This window comes from Marmota marmota, unplaced genomic scaffold, assembly GCF_001458135.2.
Source record: "Marmota marmota marmota unplaced genomic scaffold, marMar, whole genome shotgun sequence".
Classification (NCBI taxonomy): domain Eukaryota; kingdom Metazoa; phylum Chordata; class Mammalia; order Rodentia; family Sciuridae; genus Marmota; species Marmota marmota.
In genome coordinates, this window is record NW_026000016.1 from 4,152,395 (window position 1) to 4,172,012 (window position 19,618).

The window sequence follows — 19,618 nt, forward strand, 5'->3', positions numbered from 1 at the left end:
TCAAGAACATGAGAGGTCTTTCCATCCTTTAGGGTCCTCAATTTCTTTCTTCAGTGTTCTATAGTTTTCATTGCTGAAGTCTTTTACCTCCTTGATAATATTGATTCCCAAGTATTTATATGTTTTTAGGTTATAATAAGATAATTTCCTCATTTTTTTCCTGAAAATACAATACTAGGGTGGAATAAGCAATTAATTTACATGTTGATCTTGTATACTGCCCCTTTACTAAACTTGTTTATCAGTTGTAGAAGTTTTATGGGGGTCTTCTAAATAAAAAATAATGTCATCAGCAAATAGATCATTTAAGTCCTTTATTTCTATGTGTATTGTATACATTGAATTTTATTCTCTTGCCTGATTGCTCTGGCTAGAATTTCAAGGACTAGGTTGAATAGGAGTGGTGTTTTATTCCTGTTTTTAGAGAAAGCACTTTCAATTTTTCTTCATTTTGTATGTTGGTTTTGGCTTTGTCGTGCACATCTTTTACAACATTGAGAATATTTCCTTCTATCTCTAGTTTCTCTAGGGTTTTAAAAATGAATGTTTGCTGGGTGATTTAAAATGACTTTTCTTCATCTTTTAATTATGTTTTTTAATGTACTTGAATCTGTTTATATGTGAATTACATTTTTTGACCTGCATATATTAAATCAACCTTGCATCCCAGGCATTAAAGATGCTTGATCATTCTGTACAATCTTCTTAATGTGTTTTGTAATGCCATTTGCCAATATTTTATTAAGTAATTTTACATCTATAGTCATCAGGGATATTGGTCTGACATTTTCTTTCATTAATGTGTCTTTGTTTTTGGTATCAGGGTGATACTACCTTTGTAGAATAAATTTGGCAGTGTCTCCCTCAAGTTCTGTTTCATCAAATAATTTGAGGAGGATTGGCAATAGCTCTTCTTTACAGGTCTGTTAGATCTTAGATGAGAATCCATCTGGTTCTTGGTTTTTCTTACACTAGGTTTTCTTGATCCTCCCTAATTTTCTCTACACCTGATAACACCCTTCCTTTTTGGTAAATCTTGGGCACTCAGAGAGGAAGTCATACAGCAGGAGAGCAGTTTGGAATCTCTAATAAACAAACTTAAATGGAAACTCCATGTTGGCTGATCAGTTTTAATTTTGTTTTTCTAATGTACTTCCCAATTATTTGAATAAACTGTTTTATACATAGCACCCAGGCATGCACTGATAACCTTGACATGTTCTGTTGATGACCTAGTCTCAAAATTTATACATTTCTGAAGACTTCTGTAGGTTATTTGTCAGAAACTCTCTCTTCATGGATTAATTCTCAGTTATTTTAATTTTAATTTCAAGGTGTTTTCAATATGCCCACAAATGCTGCTTCAGGTGTTAGCCAGAGGTGTGGGCAAAAGGTGTCCACAAAACTTGTGGTTCCCACTATACTATCTGGAATTCCCCTTCATTTTCCATGAACTGTGGCTTTAACTATTTGTTTTCTATTTTTTATGCCAGCCAGATTATAGATTTTCTTTAAGGTGTTGTTAACCCTCCATCCAGGGGCCTGTCCTCAGGCTAAAAGATGAATAAAGAAGAAACACTTTCAATGTTATGCCCTTGTCTTCTTACAAGTGTTAAACTTTTACCTTTGGTATCTACCTTAATTTGGTCATTCTTTAGTGCCTTTGGGTAGTATTACACTGTTTTCTTTGTCTAGAATTTATAGTTTTGTTCTGTGCCTATATGCTGGGTATAGGCAAGAAAAGTGTCACATTTAGAAGTGAACTTTAAAGAGCTCTTTTATATTCAAATGGTGTGAAGATCTATAAACTTTCATGTCAAAATTTAATACATATGACACCCAAAACTTCTTGGCTCTATCCTATAAAATTGTAATGCCATGTCCATCTTTCTTTCTTCCTTCTATTTTTCTAATAATATCTTTCCCAACATAAGCCTCTTCTCAATTTTAGTGTGGAGCACTGTGCCAGATGTTCCTTCTCTTGGATCCCTATTCATTCAAAATACAAACAAAATGAAACTGTCATTAAGCACACTCCCTCACCCTCAGTGTGTAGATGTGACTAACTTTCTTCAACCAGCCTTTAATGCTTTGTTTCTCCCCACAACATTTTATTTACTAACACCCTTACTTTTCTCTTCAACAACACTGGTCTTGCTCCCAATGACATTATAAACTTCACCTTGATCAAGTCAAGTATTACTTAGTTTTACCGTGTACATGCTGCCTCGCTTATACTTAGTTAAAGATGAGATCTTGAAAAATATATGGAAATTTTTGCGGTTAGGAAGAAAAGATAAAGAACTCTAGGACATTGAATTTCTATGTGTTCTCTGTAGTTGAATAAGATAGTGGGTAATAAAGCATTCTTTTTTTTTTCTATAAAAACATAATAGTAACAACACTTCTCCTCCTCCTCACTCTATTCTCATTTTGTCCTTTTTTTTTTCTTTTTTTTTTCTTATTCCTACCAATTCCTGTTAACTTTTTTGTCTACTTAATTGTAGTCTTCTTAAATCTTCAGTTATTTAATCTGGCTAGTATCCTCTTTAAAATAGAAAAAAACCCACATGTATCTGTATGAAACACTTTTAATTTTAAATTATTATCTAATTTTCATTAGTGCATTATAGTTATATGTATTAGGAAAGTTCATTTTGATATAATCACAGAAGCACAGAATATAAGTTTCTCTATTTCAGTCACAAGTGCTTTCTTCTCCCCCCCCCGCCCCTTCCATGGACAGGCAGGTGGGGATAAAAGTCATGGGCAAGCTGGCTGTGGGGACAAGTTCATTACAAATGCAGTACTGCACACTTGCTCATTCCTTGGTCATCTGGAGCACTTGCTCCAACACAATACAGACTGTGTTTCACACCCACACGCAACATGCTATGTAAAGCAACACAATGTCACCACTGTAAATCCCTATTTGAGCATCTCCACACATACATGTACATTAATACAAAAGGCACAGTAAAAGTGGTATAGAGAATTTTCATATCTCAATTGTTTTCTTATGGGACCACTACCCTATTATTAGCAATCACAGTTGATCAAGACATCATGCTACACATGGCTGTCCTCTGAAAAAAAGCCACCAAGGCAGGCAGGAGATAGGACCAAATTTGTGAGCCTTTTTAAAATGAAATATCTATATTTAAATAAATACAGGTTAAAGGGTCTTCAAAAAAAAAAAAAACAGATCGTATGTCCTAAACCATATTGATTTCTTATATCTTCTCATGCAGATATTTAATACAACTCCCTCTTGAATAGAAGTTGCATCTATTGTCCACCTTTTTAGTAATTATAGTAATAACCATTTTCATTTGCAAATAAGTTACAAATGATATTACTCTGAAATCCAAGAAATCCCATACAGAACTGCAGAAAGTTTCCTAAAGAAGAGGAAACTTCATGTGGACAGGTAAATACCCGCTCCATCATGTGGCACTATAATTTTGTTCCTGACTCAACTTCCCACTGGAAGGATCCATGGACATTTTTCTTTCTAGCTGTCTGCTTTTCTGGGCCACATTCTCTTCACACTCAAGTCCAATTTATACACACACAGACTTAAGAAGATAAGAAAAATATTTTACTAGGTCATGACAGTAAAACAAACAAATCTGTTTTAACCCTTCAAATTGATTAAAACTTGATGTGAGGTATGTAATGGTCTGGTAGGTGGAATACTAACATGGTTCTGATACCATTCTTGGAAATCAGGTTCTGTTTTCCTCATGTTGAACACAAACACATGAGAAACACTAGGGCAGAGTGCAGAAAATAAAAGTTTTTTTTTTATTTTTTTTTTTAAAGGGTAGAACAGAAACAGACTTCTTCAGAAGGAGAAGGGTATCCAGAGCTGGTATGGATGGGACAGGGTGAATCTTGTCCTCTCTAGTTTCCAGGTTTCTTTCTTCTCATGACCCCCACTCCCATCCCACTCTTGGGGCCAAAAGGCTGGGGGGGAGAGATCCAGGGATACTTCTCCCTATTTTCCATTAAAAGCCAGAAAAGGCAGAAATTGAGCCATCCCTGGGGAGTACTCATTAACAATTTCTTACTGGGGGAGGGGACAATTTCCTGGACGCAGGTGACCTTGGCCACAGATGTGGAGGAGGTATTAACCTTCCATTTCCTTTGAATCAGCTTTCATCTTACCTATCCAACAGGATATTCTAGCAATGCTAGCTGCCTGTCCAAATACTGGCCCTAGTGAGCACATCCTGTGTAGTAATTTCCCAGTGATTGTGGACAGAATCCACACACAAGTGGCTGTTAGTCCAGGGTTAGGTTCACTGTAAGAGAGAATTTCTGACCTTACCTGATCCAATTATGTGTGCCCATACAGAAGGGACTACATCTCCAGAGTATCATGATCTGGAAGTGTAAGGAGTCACATGCCAAGGTCTCCTGGAAGACAAGAGAGAACAGTGCAACAAAGAGTTGCCTTAAAGTGCCCCATTCCATGGTGAGAGTTATCCCCAGATTGAGCCAGGGAGAACTAGCTCTGTTCTCTCTTTTCCCACAGGAATTACCCTGAGGATGCTATGTGTGTGGCAGAGCTGTAGCACTTGGCTGAGCAAATGACAGTCTGGTCAAATAAAATTTGCTCACACTTCATTAGCAGACAACTTTCTCAAGTGTTTTGAGAGCTAAGTTCTTCTGCAACTGCCATGGATGAAGCACCTCCTTCACAGTGGGCAGACAACTGTCCAGGATGCTAAGAGCAGACTCCACACAGATGCTGTAGCTTCTTTACTCCATCACTTCCATGCCACCTTTAATGCCCAGTGCTCAGACAGGCTACAATGCTGGAATGCACAGCAGGATCCCAGCAGCTGCTTGAAGCCCACCTCAACCCTGCCAGTCTGGGCCAGGGGCATCACCAACAGCAGCTGATACCACTGTTTATCAGTGACGAGTTCTGCTTCCTCACATGTTGAAGTTTGAATATCAGAGAAGCATGCCAATGCAAGCACATAAAGCAAAGTTTATTCAAAGTGGGGTAGCATAGACTTCTCCAGGGAGAAAGAAGGGGGGCATAGCTGGCCCTGTTATCCCCAAAAGTGAAGTGTTCTGCTCTTCTTATATGTCCTAGGCTTCCTTTGTTCTCCTGTCCTCTTCCTCTTATCTTTCTCCTTCCTGAATGTGTGACTGAGCGTTCGCTTGGGCCTAGGAACTGCTCGGTGGGATGGCCAAAAGGTGGGAAACAAGTGGGCTGAAGAGGGAAGGGCAAGATAGGACAGCCCAGAACACACTAATTAACAACTTTATAGCTCCCTGTAGGAAGGGGCAATTCTTGAGACAGATTACCTCAGCAACAGGTTGGAGGAAGGACTCTGAAGGAATTAACATTTCAATCCTTTAGGGGACCGTCTCCAACTTCCCTTACTCAAAATTGACCTCCTTTATCTGACCTGACTCCATTTACCTATCTATACTGACTACCTGTCTAATTCTGGCTTCATGTCCCCTGGCGAGCCACCAACACCCACTATCACATGCCTGTGCCTGTATCAATGACCTTTTACTTGGGGCAGGGGTAGGCCTGACTGCATGAGCAGGACTTGGAGTGTTTTTCCAGTAATTAATTTCCCCCCAAATTTAGTGAGGTCAGTACCACAGGTTTGTGTGTAAAACAAGGAAGTTGAACAGGAATCAGAAGCTAAATTCCATTTCTTCTGGTGTAAAGAGTCGTCCCTGAAAACCAAAGGGAAAGGGCTCTGCAGGAAGGCTGGAAATGAATGCTCACCCCAGCAAGCTGAGAAGCCATTTTTCCCTAAGGATTGAGCCCTTCCTGACAGGCCTTCGAGGTAAATATACAAATCTTCCTTTATGAGACCATGAGATAGTACAGGATCCAGGGAGAGGGGAAGGTGGAGAAGGAGAAGGTTTCAGGCCTGAGATGCTGCAGATAGGGTCCCACTCTCTGTAGTAAAGCCACATGCACTGCTACAGGAGGGTGATGATGGCATGACTTCTGGCCTGGCACAGAAGCTCAAGCCACTCTCACCAGGGCATCTCCCTGAGCACACATCCCAGGGACTGCAACCCCTGCAGAGCCATGTTTCTGAAAATCACCTAGCTACAGGAGGAAGAGATATAACAAAGAGCTCTCCTCCTGGGGCCTTGTTTGGCACAGAACTGTGAGGGAAGAGCCCAGTTGCAGATTTAGAGGCAGAATAGGAGACATCAGTCACTGTGTCCTGGGGAAAACAGGCACTGGACAAGTCAGCAGTGGAGTTTTGTCACACCTATGTTCATTTGGGGAATTGACACTAAGAAGGCTCCTTCACTTTTCCAGGTTCATGTAAAGGAATGATAGATTAGCTCTTTCCCCAGATGCCTCCCAATGTAGGCAGCATGAACACAGTTTGCTAAGAGTTGTAGTCCTAGGTGAGGGCAATGAGAAGAAAGCCCTACACTGAGTCTGACTAAAGGACCTGGAGAAGCAAATGTTTAAGACTAAAAAGGAAAATTTCAATTTAGGATATACTTTTGATTTTTCAAAATATGATAATTGTTTTTTGAGCTTGATTAAACCTTTCAAAAATACCTGAATATTTAAAATGCCAGATATATTGAAAAAAAAACTGCCTTGATCAATTCACACAGCTAGACTTTAATATGAAAATCATAGGTGCCTCAATTAACCTGCTTGTAAAAACTTCCACTAATGGCAGTGTTATTTTTTCCCCCAGAACAGCTTCTAACTATCTGTCTCCACAAAGATACCCAACATTAGATTTTGTCACATACCTTTCATTTCTGTCATTCATTGAACAACACATGACACCTGAGTGCTCAGGCTTTATCTTTTGTTGTTTCCAGTATTACTCTCTTTGGATTTCTGGTACTTTCTTCAACATGTAGTTTCCCTCCCCATGATTCCTCCCTTTAGCCTCTGTCCTCCTCCTCTCCAGGGTCTGGGCCCTCCATATAGCTTCCCCCTCCATGATTCCTCTCTTCACTGCCTGCCCTACTCTTCTCCAGGCTCTGGGCCTTCTGTGAAACTTCCCTTCATGATTCCTGTCTTCAGCACCTGTTCTTCTCCCCTCCTGGGTCTGAATTCTCCACGTAGCTTCCCTCCCCACAATTATTCTTCAGCATCTGTCCTCTTCTCCAGGATCTGGGCCCCATTAGATCATCTAATTTGTTCTCAATACCTTTTAGGAGTGCCCATCTACTTCAAAGTAACAGCCAGCATACTCAGTGCCGACCTAGGTGGAATATAATCAGAGCCATAATTGTCACTATGCCTCTTTCCTACTCTTTTTATCTGGGTCACTCCTTCCTCTCATGGTGCCTTCTCTGGTCTTCCAGATGTAGTGAGTGCCCTCTGACTCAGGGCTTGGTTCCCTGTTTGGAAGGCTGTTTTCTGCAATCATTGTGGCTAGCTTTCTCCATTTCTTCAAATCTTGGTGAGGGGTCCCCTTCCCAATGAGGTTTTCCCAATCCCTCACTCCTTGTCTCTCTAACATACATATCTCCCACAACATTCTATATGATCACTTGTTCTTTTTCTTTTCCCTGTGCACTCTCTTTCTATGTAAAGCAAATTTACAAGAGGAAGATAAATGTGTTAATTTTTTTACTGTATTCTGAGTTCTCAGGAGACCATTTGGACTTTAGTATGTGCTCAAAGTATACTTCTTAAATGAAAAATGACTACTTTTAAAGTCGTGGGACACTAACATGCCCTTTGGGTTACTATGATTTGAGAAAAATCAGTTTCTATTTGCTAAGTTTTCCACAATAAAAGTTTCTTTAGGTTATAATGATGTCACTGGGAGTCTGAACTTGTAATTTAGCAACAATTTTTTAAGAAGTTTATATTAGTAATTAAGGTGATCCTTTGAGTTTACTAAGAGAGTTAAATTATAATCTTTTATAAATTTGACATTATTCTAGTTATCATGACTCAGTAGCTACTGTGTACCACTGTTTAATCTATATCACATATTTCCTAGACAATGTATGGGTCATTTTTCCAGATCTGGTCCTTTCTCTGTGATCTGGTGATATAAATATGTCCCTCTTCCAGCTTCACTTGAAAATGTCTCTGTATTTTACTCCATCTCCCATTGACCTACTTGAGATAATTTGATCATGCCTTTCTTTTATCTAAACCAAGGTCTAACACTCTGAGCTCCCTGTGGCAGCTTTCTCCAGCAATTAGACTGCAAAATTGCTGGCTTGCTTATTGTGTGCACAGTGGTTAAAAACAAGAAAAAGCCCATTTCTGATCATCCTCAGGATTAGTAACTGAAGGTTTTTTTTTTTTTTTTTTTTTTGTAAAAGGAAACCAGTACTTTTGACATGGAAGTGCTATGCTAACTCTGGTGTTATTCTGCAACTAACTACCCTTAGATAATTTCTTATTTCTTTTAGAGATGAACCCTGATTAAGTAGAAATTTGTAGTTTTTAAAAAGACACAGAAAAATAAAGCATAAAAGGGAATCTTTTCAATTCTTACAAATAGTAATGTTTAAGTTAATTTTATTCCTTAAACAAATATATTTGCAAATAAAGAACACAATTATCCAGTTTGCAAGGAGCAAATATACAAGTTAAATTTAATATATTCTTACCAATTAAATTGACCTCTAACTATTTCTGGTGTTTCTTAGCATTTTTGTTTTGTTTTGTTTTGTTGTTGTTGTTATGTTTTTTTGTAGTTGTAGATGGACATAATGTCTTTATTTTATTTATTTTTATGTGGTGCTGAGGATAGAACCTAGTGCCTCATACATGCTAGGCAAGTGCTCTGCCACTGAGCTACAGCGCCAGCCCTCCCACTGTTTTATGTTTCATTTTAATAGGAAAATTTAGACCTTGGTTTAGGTAAAAGAAGGGCTTTTTAATTGTTTCAGTTAGGGGATATTTTCAATCCAAACTTCACAGCTCAAGTTCTTAGTAAAGCCTGGAGAGGAATGCAAGCATTTTGCCATACAGAGTGACAGGCTTACCCTCTTCAGCAGATGTACATACACCTTACTCTTCACCAGTTACACATGTGTGTGCACACAATCATACAAAGCCTCAAATCTGAGATTCTGTAAGGCCTTTGCCATCTGTTCAGGAGGAAGGTGTTAAATTGATAAGGTCTCTCACAGGCTGGCCGTCTGCAATCCTGGCTCCCTATTTTATCTCTGAGCTCTTAGTAGGAAATCTCTTTGAATGCTTTATCAGGTTACCCAGTACTTTATGTTGTCACCTATTTTTTTAATTTGTTTTAATTAGTTACACATGACAGTATAATGATCTTGACATATCATACATTTGAATCAGATGGGATATAATTTCTCATTTTTCTGAGTGTACAGGTTGCAGAATTACATTGGTCAAGCAATAACATATATACCCACAGCAATAATAATGTCTATTTTATTCTGCTGTCCTTCCATTCCCCTTTCCCCTCCCCTCCCATCACTTCTCTTTACCCAATCTAATATGAATCACTTCTTTTTTCCCCCCTCACATCGTCATACCTGTATTCTGCATAATGATGAGGTCTCCTTCCATCTTCCATGCAATTCCCCTTCTCCCTCCCACCTCCCTTCCCTATCTAGAGGTAATTTTCTTCTTATGCTCTTCCTCCCTACCCCATTTTGAGTCACCTCCCTTATATCAGAGATGACATTCAGCATTTGTTTTTTAGGGATTGGCTAACTTCACTTAGCTTAATCTGCTCTAATGCCATCCATTTGCCTGCAAATGCCATGATCTTGTTATTTTTTAGTGCTGAGTAATATTCCATTGTGTATAAATGCCACATTTTTTTTTATCCATTCATCCATTGAAGGGCATCTAGGTTGGCTCCACAGTCTAGCTATTGTGAATTGTGCTGCTGTGAACATTGATGTAGCTGTGTCCCTGTAGTATGCCATTTTTAGGTCTTTTGGTTATAGTCCGAGAAGAGGAATAGCTGGGTCAAATGGTGGTTCCATCCCCAGTTTTCCAAGGAATCTGCATTCTGCTTTCCAAATTGGCCGCACCAATTTGCAGTCCCACCAGCAATGTATGAGTATACCTTTTTCCCCGCATCCTCACTAGCACTTGTTGTTGTTTGACTTCATAATGGCTGTCATTCTTAGTGGAGTGAGATGATACCTTAGAGTAGTTTTAATTTGCATTTCTCTGATTGCTAGCGATGGTGAGCATTTTTTTGTGTGTGTATTTGTTGATTGATTGTATATCCTCTTCTGAGAAGTGTCTGTTCATGTCCTTGGCCCATTTGTTGATTGGATTATTTGTTTTTTTGTTGATTAACTTTTTGAGTTCTTTGTATACCCTAGAGATTAGAGCTCTATATGATATAATTATGGGGCTGAGGTTTTGGCTCAGTGGTAGAGTGCTCGCCCGACATGTGTGAGTAACTGGGTTTGTCCTCAGCACCACATAAAAGAATAGATAGAATAAAGGTATTGTATCCATTTAGAACTTAGAAAAATATTAAAAAAATAAAGATATAATTGGTGTGGAGGAATAGACTAAAATAAGATTCTTCTTATACTGCTGCTAATCTGAAATTTTCATCAACTCTCCAATATGTTACATATATCAAAAAAATAGATATTTGCCAGATCCATAGAACACTGATTATTTATCATATTTACATGTATATTTATTTTTTATTATTTTTTCTTTCTTTTAGTTATGTTGGATGATATTGTGTCTATACATGTGCATACCATTTTCTCCATCAAAACATCCTTCTTAAAGAAATCTTGTTGCTTTTATGAATTTAGAACAATTCAAATTAAATTATTTATGTAGGGCATCTGGATTTGAAAATAAAGACCTGGATTTGAAATCCAGCTATGTCATTGACTAGTTTCAAAAAAACAAAAACAAAAACAAATAAAGTTGTTTATTTGTTTCCTCTAAGTTCAATTTCCGAATATGTGAAATAGGAATTAAAAAGTGTGCTTACTTTATCCCATGAGAGCAAAGGAAATGGTGTTTGGAAAAGCATTTTGTAAATTAAAATAAAATGTTAGGCATAATTCTCTTAATGATAAAGAATTAATAATTTGTATATTGGTGCATCTGATTTTGCATGTATTGAAGATTTCTGAGTGGGAATAATTTTGCTAAAGTGATAAAAACTAAATTTTAAAAATTGATCCTAATACTTCATTCTAATATCAATGGTCACTTATTTTTTTCATGTAATTATTAAATTTAAGATGTTATGAACTTTTTTTTTAAGTGACGGTGGATGCTCCTTCATTTCTAGCGGGCAATTTCTTGAATTGGCTCTTTTCTTTGGGCTAGACAGGCCAAAAATGTTCTGATGGTACTTTCACATTTAAGAAAAATAGAAAATAAAAGTAATTACAAACAGGCTATATTTAAATATACTTTCTACATATTTCTAAAATCATGAAAATATAATAAAGTAAAAAATTATGACTGTGAGTCTTCAAAAATAACATAATGGGTTTCTAAAGTAAATATATTACAACTTGAAATAATAAACAATTAGCAAATGTTTTTTAAAAATGTTTTATGTCTTAGTTTGACATCTGTAAAGGATAAAATACATAGTAGGATAATAGAAGATATTATATGAGAGTTTTAAATTTTATGTCAAAAAAGATATTTAATTTCTTCCCCAGTATTTTCTCATTCCCATAGATTCCATTTCACAGTGACCTCTTTCAGATCTCCAGCAGACCAAAGTCCTTTCCCCCTTGTAGTCTCAGACCTGTTATTTGGTATAGACTTTCTAGAATGTCTTCAATATGTCCCTAAGACAGTACATTAAACCTACTGTTGAATAACACAAATTAAATCTTCTTTGTATACTCTATCATATTACTTCACATATTTTATTCTTAGTTATTTATATAATTTTATTTGCCTTTTATGTGTGTGTGTGTGTGTATGACAACTAGTTAATTATCAGTCTCCACGGCCTTTTCTATGAAACCTGATACTGTTTAGTTCACTTTCTTTCTTTAGCATTTTGTACAATGCCTGGCATAAGAACAGTCAGTGTTCAGTGTCCCTTTGGATGAACTAATCAATACACTAATTATAATTAAATTTTTTAACCTCTCAGGCAATTGTTTGGGAAAAAATATTCTATATCAGCAGAATTTTCAAAATACATAGTTCTGAAAACAAGTTTATCTTTATTTTTAGTTGATTACTAAGTGATTATATCATTAAATTTTGTCATTTCAATTTATCATATTTCCCTTAAAAACTACATTGATAGCTTTGTAGTTATTTATTTGTGTTCTTATTTAATGCTATACTATAGTATTTCAAATTTAAGAACAAGTATATGCAAATCTTTAAATTATTTATTTCATTGCATTATGTATTAAAATTGTCATTCAGATATGGTTATACTAATTACGTTCAATGTTGATATCTCATGTGGTTAGTTTGCTAGATTAAATCATTTTAAGCTATTAAGACCTATAAATGTTCTGATATTTTCCCACTGTTTTCAGCTAATAAGTCATCCTTCCATGGTTTCATGAATAGTGTCAGAAGCTATGATGTTCAGGGATCAGAAACTAAGGATTTATTATACATGGTACAGTAAGCAGCATGAGCCTCACAATTCTATCATTTTCTATATCCTCTAAATTTCATTGGGACAATGCAGAGCAGCCCTAGTGAATACAGTAGTAGACTGTCAACAAATCCGTCGTCTGCCATAGGCTGAACTATTTGTATTTTCTAAGATGATTTGCTACACAGATAGCCTCATAACTATAGTATAGGAAAAAAGCTATCAATGAGTTCTGCTCAGGAGATATGTAAGGGGATGAGAGGATCATGACAACTGTCTCATAAAATACTCTTCTCATTGTAATGTAAAATTTGAGGTTTATACTTTGGAAAGATCAATTTATGCATTTATCAGAGCAGTGCATGCATGTGTCAGAAAATTTTAAATACAATATGCCAAATTTGAGCCTGCTACATTCTGTGCCCGTGAAAAAGAATACTGTATTATTGAACCTTTTCTTGCTAGTAAAAAATGGAGTACAAGATGAGGTTTTAAAAATATCACTTTTCCCCTTTCTTTCAGACTGCATTCCTTAGAGTCATTAAGGTTTCGCACCTATAGAGTACTCTGTTGGATGTATTAGACATGCTCTAGTAACAAAACCTAGAATATTTAAACTGGCAGCAGAATAAAGATTCATTGGTCAAAGGTGGCATGTAATGTCTAACATTAAAAATTTGTTGTGTCTCTTTTCCATTCCTAGCATGTGTTGATGGCTAAGAGGAAAACTGATTCTCCTTTATAGCCCACCTGTGCTCTAAATTTGAGAAACCAGAAGTGGTTGCACAACTGAGGTCACTAAATATAATCCAGGTATCTGCAATGTAATTCAGGATTTCTCTGAACAAGACAGTGGGAAAGACAATTACAGTAGAGGTAATGCTTTCCTTCTCCCATGGAGAAGGAAAAGAAGCCTAGAAATCAAATGAAGAGAAGTTGAAATTGAATATTAGGACTCTGCTGTAAATTTCCTTCTAGGAATGATAAGGCGACTTGGTGACACACTCATGGAAATTGTTAACATACTTAAATTTATTCCCACTGTAATTTATTTCACTTATATTTTGGTTTTGGATATTTTTTCCTGTGGAGATTTTATGTTCCATAGTTTGTATGTGACAGTTTCAGTTGCAGATATAAAGAAAAATAGACTGCTAGATCTAGATTCCCAAACCTATTATATCTATTTTTCATAACACACTTTTCAGTCATAAGACAAAGTGGACATCATAATTAAAAGTTAAGCTGGTAAAAGAGAGATATATAATTCATTGTAACATAATTCAACTTTCCACCCCATCAAGGAATAAACTTAGATATGAAGGATATAATATTACCAAGGACTTACAGCAGGTTAGGACAAGAAATGAAAAGATATAAATATAACTTCCTAAATCTTTAGTAGATTGTCATTCATTATAGGAAGGCTTTTTTTTCTTTTCCTTGTAACTTAATGATCTATCCAGAAAATTGGAACATTTGTAATTTGTTTTTTTTCTTCACTAATCTACTCTGCATTTACCTAACAAATATTTATTTCTAACATATTATGAGCACTATTTTAGTAAAGCCACGATCACTAGTTAAGAATTAGCAAAATGCTTCATACTTTATTTATGAAGTGTTTGCATCTATGCATAAATATGAACACCTAAAGAAGATAATTTCAGAATGTTAAAAGCATTGGATGAAAAAAAAATTAAGGAAAGTTGGTGTAGATTGCAGTGGTCATGAAAGTCCTCTCCACCAGAAATTACTTCCTAATACAAATATGAATGTTGAAAAGGAACCAGTCATAGAAAGAGTTAAAAGGCTTAAGGAGGAGCCGGACCTATAAGCTCAAAACACCAATGAGAGCAAATGAAAAGGTCAGAGCAGTGGGAATTAAAATTCGGTAGAGCACTTGCCTTATATGCTCAAGATCTTAGGTTTATCTCTAGCACCAAATCAATCAATCAATCAATCAATCAATAAACAAGTCAAAGATATTAATTTAAAAACTAGAATGTCATCAGCACGTAATTCAGGGCTAGATGATTCATCTAGGAAAGAGAGAAGAAGGCTAAGGTTAAAGCTTGCAAAATCAAGAGGATGGTAATGGTGGAGGAATTGGCAAAAGAGACACATGAATAACAGCCAGGGCAGAAATAAAACCAGCAATATCTTGAAAGTCAAGAGAAAATATTTTTTCATATTAATGTTCTTTACAGTAATTATCAACATACATTGTAGAACTTAAACTAATTGTAAAACATGAGAAGACAATAAACAGGAATTTAAAGAACAAAGTTAATCTTTAATGTTACTTTAGAATGAAAGCAATAAAATTAAGTATATAAAAGAAAATCTGAGTTAAATTGGAGTTTTATATTCACATTGATAAAAGGGAATGCATTCCTATTAACTTTTAGAATAAAAGAATGTACTTCAATAATAAAGCAATATAAGAGCAAGAATTTATATCCATTAATATGTTGTTCACTCAAGAAAAATTAAATCAAATTAATGGTATTTTAGAGGGATGGAAGAGTTAGATTTCTCTATATTGCCTTTTAACAGAACTGTTGTATGATCTGGATATATTAATTTGATCCTTGAAGTCCAGACTACTGCATTTGACCTGTGATCTTTATTAGCACCATTAGAAAATTAATATAGACTCCCAATATGATTTTCCAACCTTACTTTTAATGAGAATAAAAAGTTATGTAGTTCACTTGGAGTCAGAAATATAAAGGACAATGAACTTTATTTAGAACATTATTTCAATGAGGTCATGTGAAGCTGTAAAAATTTGCAGCACGTGCATGCTTATAGACTTAGAAGTTGATTAACATGGTGCTTAAGAAAAGGTATTAAAATATAAGTTGTGGGAGAAACAAGAATTACATTACATAGAAAAAACACATGATCACTTTATTTTTATTTTTTTCTGAAATACTTTCTTCCTATTTTTCATTGGTGCATTGTAATGGTACATAGTGGTGGGATATATTGTTACACATCTGAACAGGGACACAATATAACAACCCATGACCATTGTTTGTCTTAGAATTATCTATAAAATTGGCATGTTAGTGGTATCTATCATGTTACAAAGGTGAATAATTTAATGTACATAAAACTCCTACAACGTGTCTGAAAAACTGTATAAAATATAAAGTTGTATTTTAAAGTTTTAATATAAAGTTGTATTTTATAGTTTAATACTTATATCTTAAAGTAGATCCATTCTGAAATTCTGACAAGCTAAGTAGTTACCAAACCTAAGGGGAACTATATCTACTAAACCCAGAAGAAAACCAGAGAATTTCTTGGAAACTGGAAACAATGCAATGCAATTCACTAATGCAAGAAATATAATGCTTATAACACTTGATTAATCACATGATAAATACTCATTAGATGATGCTTTTGATGAGACAACAAGGAGGTAGGTGGTGGGTACTTAGAGGAGACAGAGGAAGTATGGGGAAGAGGACACAGGGAAATAAGAAGACAAAAATCCTGATAACTTCTTCAACTATTATCCACTTCTCAAAAAAAGGAGGTAAATATAAACATAAAAAAATTTATTTTAGTACTGTACACCTGATCTTTTCTTATTTAATGAGCACATTTCATCAGCATCTTTTAAATTACAAATAACAAGTTTTATTTTACATGCAGCTTTCTGGAACATATCTAGTCTATAACTGACCAATAGTCTACATAGGTAAAGTGAGAAAATATCATTAATTCAGAGAGTGGTATTTGAAATATTTATTTTCAGCTAAATAGTATTTAATTGAAACAAAGAATGCAATACATGAATTCCTAATGTAGCTTAATTATGAATCTCAGTTATTGACTAAGCAAATTATTTTTATGTTTTAACCATTCTAGCTCTATGTATATTTTGAGATTATTTTTGTGTTTATAAGAATAAAATATGTGAGGGTTAATATTTTAAAAGCAAGCATAACCAAACATTCATATATATATATATGAATATAAATATATATATATATATTCATATATATATATGAATATAAATTCATATATATATATGAATATATAATATAAAAATATATAAAATCATATATATATATATATGATTTACTGTGATATATATATATCACAGTAAATTTTACCTTTAGGTAGATCTATAGTGTGCTAATTAAAAAAAGAAACTATAAGTAATTTGAAGAAAGACTGTTAGAATAGAATATAAGGAACAGGGGAAGGAGAATAGGAGGGTAAGGAAATATACTGAGGACTCAATTGGAACAAATTAAGTTACATATTTGAATAATTATGTCAACATTAACCCCAACATTATGTAAAACTATAACGCATTAGTTAAAAATAATTAAAGAAGTGAATATCATTTCTAGGTCTAAAAAAAAAAAAGCCAATGTGGACTATTTAAAACACTTTTTTTTTTTTACAATTTATTTGTATTCCCTAAATCAGGGCTTCAAAATATAGTTGTTGTATTTGACAATTCTAAATTTTTCTATCATATTTTGACATATTTGACTAGTAATTTCTGTATCTCAGAATTTAAAAATTAGCATAAGCTTATGTGTTTTGTATAGATTATGATAAAATTCTCTATTGCTCTAGTATAAACCAAGTGACCTGACATCTAACAATTGTATGATTCTAAGAATATAATTGAACTCATTGAGTCACAGTTTTCTCGTCTTTTATAAGACTCATGACATACACTTCTTTTGATTAAATAAATTTCTATCAGCAAATTATTTAGAATACTGCCTGTTACAAAATACACATTCATTAAATAAGAAGTAATTTTAGCAGAGTGGAATAAAGCAAGGACTTTCACAGAAGAAAATTTTTGAGAAACTTGGATTCTATTGCACACATACTGTATATATGTCAGAAGTTAATTCACTTAATTGATTACTAAAAATAAATGCGTATGTTGAATAACACATGCACATGGAGCCTCTAGCAAATTGTAAGTAGTCACTATCATTGTCATTTATAATGTACTCCTGGTATCTATTATCATTAATACATATTTTATACTTTATACTTACACTCTGATAGCAAAGCATTTACATATTCCATGCATTATATAAAACATTTTATTTGAAGTAATTTTATTATCAACTGCTAAGTACTCAAAATCACTAAAAATTCATCAGTAATTATTTTGATAACCTAGAAAGCACATAAGTAAGAGACAAACTCAGTTTAACTTATAATCACAAGCAGTTGTCCATTGCTACTTCAATGGAACCTCAAATGGATTCATTCAGAAGGTAGAAACTGCAGTCAGTCATCAGAGATTAAATGATCCCTCAAAACAAATAAACAACTGAAAGTCTATTAAGCAATTAAGAATTTAGGTTCTTCCTTCCTCCAGATGTATATACAGGACTACACAGGCACATACTACACACACGTTGGGAGTCACCCCAGCTCCAAAAACTAACTTCCCCATCCCCCAAGAAGAGCTGTCCAATGGTGAGCCCTGCTGGCTCACATGATCCTTACCCACCAATCAGAAAGCACCCCATGCCAACTGACAAACGGTTTAATCATTAAACTGTCATAACTGTCAAACCACCCCTGGGTCTATAAATATGCAGAGCTGTTCCTCAATAAACAGGCATTTTCTCTGACAGCGAGCCTTGATTGTTCTTTCAACACACACACACACACACACACATACACACACAAGCTGTATTTTTCAATGATGTAACTATCTAGGGGGAAAATATTCTGATTTTTTCTACTTAAATATTGAAAATGTTCAGTGTGGAAGTGTTTAAAGAGATATATTTCTTTTGAAATAATGGTTTATAAATATGTCACTTATAAACATATTATTTCCTGTAGAACAGTGAAAAGTTAGTGAAAACTGAAAATGGAATTGAATTATTAGATTAAATCAAATGGCATGTGTGCCTTTATTTCTTATGGTGTGTGTGTGTGTGTGTGTGTGTGTATATATATAAACACATGTATATATTTATATATGTATGTATATATACCCTTACTTTAATTTTTATATCAAATACCATAAAATCTAATCAGAATTGTATTCATCTTGAGAATTTTCTGGCATGGTGGACAAAAAATCTGAATAAAACCTTTTTCTTAATTAGCAACTTGTTCATGAATTTATAATAGGCACAGAAACTTTTAAAAATTTATTTTATTAAAAAAATCTATAAGCTCTTTCCTCTCTCCTCTTATTTAAAATATGTTCCTGCTGGTATTTTTTTAATGTATAATCTGTATAGCACTTGTATAGGAATCACAATGCTTGCTTACTTGAAAATATAAATTACTTTTCCAAATAAAGTGCTTATTTGGTATGAAGAGGGACAAAGCACTGTAATATGAAAATTTTTAAAGGTGGTTTTTAATATATATATATTAATATTTGAGATCCATTCAATGAACTTTTTCCTTTTTGCCTTTATCAGTAAAAAAATTAAAGATTTCCCTCACTTTCAAAAATAAAATAATCATATCACACTTTCTTTCATAATTTTTTTTCAAAAAGTTCTCCTTTATCTCCAGCATTCATAGCATACTAATACTTCCTCTTGCACAAATTAATTAATGAAAAATCTACTGGGTCCAGCTACCATCTCTTAACTAGACTGTCCTGCATCTCACTCCCAGAATGGCTGATTTCTGTCTAAACAACCTTCTTAAAACATTACTTTATACCTCTAAGAATGGCCTTGAGAATCCAAAATTATATAGGGGATTTGTACAATGCTGCAGTAACTATTGAAAAACTTGTTATACATAGATATTTTGACCAAAGAAACCCCACCTCTTGGCTTAGAGACCAATCCATGATAGTGGGAAATAAGTGAATGTTGCTGATTGTAGAGCAGATGTTTTGTCCCCTGCACCATTCAGTTCAGGTTTCTTTGTTGCAGCAAAAGTTATTAATCATCCAAAAAATTCAGTTAAATGTGTGGGACATGAGGAATTGGATGGCACTGGCTCCTTTATTTTATGTGTATGCAGTGGAATTTTTGCATGATGTCTGGAGTGCAATAGTAATTGTTAAGGAAAGGAAAGCATGAGTAGTG